This window comes from Brassica oleracea, chromosome C1 (genome assembly GCF_000695525.1).
Source record: "Brassica oleracea var. oleracea cultivar TO1000 chromosome C1, BOL, whole genome shotgun sequence".
In the NCBI taxonomy this organism is placed as follows: Eukaryota; Viridiplantae; Streptophyta; class Magnoliopsida; order Brassicales; family Brassicaceae; genus Brassica; species Brassica oleracea.
This window is the reverse complement of record NC_027748.1, coordinates 20,171,418-20,175,482: the sequence shown is the minus strand read 5'-3', so window position 1 is coordinate 20,175,482 and position 4,065 is coordinate 20,171,418.

Below are 4,065 nucleotides of genomic sequence, written 5' to 3'. Positions count from 1 at the left end.
AATCAATTATAAAGGAGACATACTCCTATGTGGTGGATGCAACGACATTCTGATTCCTTATAAGTCTGGTAAATAAAATACATATCTATATGGTTCACTGGATAACGAAATTTATGTGAAAGTTCCAGAGGGTATCGAACTACCGAACACATCAAGTTCTCAAGAACAATATTATATATCTTTATGTGAACGACTTGGATATCTTAGGAACCTCTGGAGAAATTTCCCAAAGATAGAATACATCAAGAAAGAATTCGAATTCAACATGAAAGGTTTTGGGAAAACAAGATTATATATTGGATTATACATTGAGCACCTTGAAAAGAAAATCCTTATGCATCAAATGACATACATAGATAACGTGCTCAAGAAGTTTGATATGGACTAAGCTTACGAATTGACAAGTCCCATAATTATAAGGTTCCTCAGTTTAGAAAAAATAATTCTGGCCCTAATGAAGAAAATGAGGAGATCTTTGGTCCCGAAATGCCATGTCTAAGTGCCATAAATTTTTGACGGATTTGGCAAGCCATACAAGGCTAGATAAATAATTTGCCGTTATCTATTAGCTAGATATAGCTCATGATCGACCCAAAGGCACTAGAATGGGATTATACATATTTTTGTTACCTACAAGGAACTAAAGACTTGGGTCCATTTGATACTAACCTACCCGAAGAAGGGTAAATTATTTTGGTGATACAGGTTGTTTGTCCGTCCAAGTTCACTCAATCGAGGATTTGGTGGATCTAGTTACTAAGGCGTTACTGACATCCAGAGATGTACTCAACAGGGGGAGTAATACGTGTTGTATTTTTTTTCCTTCACCATGGTTTTATCCCATTGGGTTTTCATGGTAAGGTTTTAATGAGGCAACATCCAAAGCGTATTACAAACCACTTCGGAGATGGTCTTCCAAGGGGGTGTGTTATAAACCAAGGTCTGGTGGAAGCCTATATTCGAAGGCCCATATTCTTATGTATTTGTATTTTCTAGCCCATATTGTATTAGGGTTTCATACTTATGTAATTCCCTATATAAATGGCTCCTTATTGTCTAATAAAGATATAGACTTTCCCCTTATTTTCATAACACCAAAGTATATTTATCATTATTTACTTAGTTCTAAATGTTTTATCCACTACTGTTTTTACTTAAAATAGTTAAAACCTATGATATTTGGGTTCATGGATGTTAGAGCACCCACAACCATAAGTCCTTAACAGAAAATCCTTAACAACACTTTTTAGAATATTTTATTATTTTTTTCTTTTTTTTTGTCCGATTTTTTTTTTTTAAAAAGATTGGCCAATCGTGGGCTCCCACGCGGCAGTGGAGCCCATGCACAGTGAAGAGATTATCAGAAATGGGATCCGTAAATAAGGACTAGAAGAGTCAATTGTAGCATAATCCTTAATAAAATGAGGGACCCACTAAATATTTTAATATTACTTTGCTAAGGATTTTGGCATAAAATCCGCTGTTGCGGTTGGTCTTAGGGTTTAGGGTATAGTGATTACTAATTTTGAGGTTGTTTTATGCTTTTCTACTTATATTTAGTATGTAGGACTAGTTTATATTTAGTGTAGTGTTTAAAAATCATATTATAAATATATGTAATGTTGTGATATTTTTAGGATCGGTTTATACTACATATATCTGGATATCTCGTTATAGAATTATCAAATTTTATAAATATATCTGGTTACAAAGTAACTTATCCCGTTATATTCCTCGTCTTGACTTTGTACATAGGGTTCAGAAGCGAAGTTATTAAAATTTCAGAGACCGACGCTGTAAATTCAGAATATTTGCTTGGGCTACATTGTATGATTGAAATGTATGGGGATGAATTAATAGGATATTTCTGCACATACTGAAAGTCTGGATCTCTTTGTAAAGAACCAGGAGTTCAGGGACCTATCTTGCAAAGTATGGGAAATCACCATTGGAACTCCTCTTCATTATGATCCTGACGGCAAAGCCTGAATCCGGTGAAACCGGCCACGAAGGAGCAAGACATGACGAAGAATGGAGCTCTAGGATTAGTATTTCCACGCCGGAAAAAACCTGAATCACGGTGGTTATGAGCGATTGTCGTGGCTGAGGATTTTGACGAACACGACGAGGAAGACAAAGACGTCGCAGAGGAATGCGGAAGTGGTCCTGTCGTGGCGGAGAAGCTGGCACAGAGCCGAGAAGGAAGATGGAGTTTGTGGTGGTTCGCGGAAGTGGTCCTCTCGTGAGACGACGACCATGGTGGCTCCGGTTTCAGTTGATGGGGAAGAAGAAATCCACGACGGAATTGGCGAGCAAGGACATGAAAGAGAAAGAGGTGGCTTGGTTTCGTCGATCAATTCCTTTTTAAATTATTATTTACGTAACCAGTTTCATATGTGGGGAAGTAGAGAACACATATATACTTAAGTTATTTTCTTTTTCAATTTGCTCACGTCCTTTTCAATCTGACAATTTCCCGGTTCCAAGTCAAGCTAGTAGGTGTATCAGATTGCTGTCGAGGACAAAAATGTCAATGCGCCACCTTCAATCTCCATGTTTGCAAATTAATAAAACAAATCACACTTCTGAAAATTTTTGCTATAATTTGTATATTCACCTAATTAACCCTACAAATAAATTATGCAAGGTTCATAAGGCTCACGATTCTTGGTGATTAACGAGTAGGTAGCTGTTGTGGTGAAGTTCTGGGTGATTGGAAAAACCACGCAAGTCATCTCACGAGTTCAAGGTATGAAATCGCGAACTACATTTTATTTTTCAGATCTGTTCGACGAAGAAGACTTCTTTGGTCAATGCATATGTTAGTTTTGCAATTGATCTTTTGTGTGTTTTTAATAGAAGACTTCCCTAGAAGTCTTCTAACTTTCCTTTGTAAAAAAAAAATTTCAAAATTCCCAGAGAAGACTTCTTTAGAAGTCTTTTCGGATAAACATGTTACTTTTAAATTTAACCGAAGTTCGTCAGAAATTTGACTTTTTGTAGAAGACTTCTAAGGAAGTCTTCCTGGAGAAAACTTCTACAGAAGTCTTCTGAAAGTCTTCTCTAAGTCTTCTTAATGCCGGAAGATGTCTGTGTTACTTTTGAAATTGAAAAATAATAGTAAAACATTTAATATCAATGAGATGACTTCTAAAGAAGTCTTCTTAGAGAAGACTAGAAGTCTTCTCGAGTTTAATTCTGGGTTTTGGTCAAATTTTTGCCCGCGAAAGAAGATTTCTAGAGAAGTCATCCGACGGAAGACTTCTAAAGAAGTCTTCTCTCAAAAAGTCAAATATAGTCAATTGTAAAAGTAACCCAGCAAACTTCTTGCGACACTGAGAAGACTTCCGGAAGACTTAGAGGAGACTTTTTTAAAGTATTTTCCAGGTAGACTTCCCTAGAAGTCTTCTACAAAAAGTCAAAATTCTGACTAACTTCGTTCAGATTCAAAAGTAACATGTTTATCTCTGGGAATTTCGAAAAAAAATTATTTTCAAAAATAAGCCAATATTTACAAAGGAAGACTTCCGAAGATGTGTTCTGTAGAGTAGACTTCTTAAGAAGTTTTCCTTCGTAAATTTACAATTGCGAAAATGACCTAAATAGAAGACTTCTTTTGAAGTCTTCCGTGGATGACTTCAAAAGAAGTCTTCTACGTAAATCTTTATTAAACTTCAAATTTATCCAAAATTAAAATGAATTTTTAATATCTTCTTGCTAATTCATGCTTTTTAGTCAATATTGGGACTACTGAGTCGAATTTATAACTTAATTGGTGATAATTATGAAGTTACAAACATTGATGTTTAATAATGTTTCTAGCTAAACGGAGAAGTCTTTTGTAAGTCTTCCTCATAGAAGACTTCATAAGGAGTCTTCTCCGATGATTTTGTTTTATAAAGTTGATGTTCTCTGTTTGTGCTGTCTTCCTCATAAGATACAATTTTTAACTTCCATGAGATTTAAAATTTCAACTTTCAGTTAAAATTGAATTTTGATCTTTTGTGAATTTGACTAAGGTTTCTTGAGAAGTATTCTCTCTTAGTTTTAGCAAATTTTACTAAA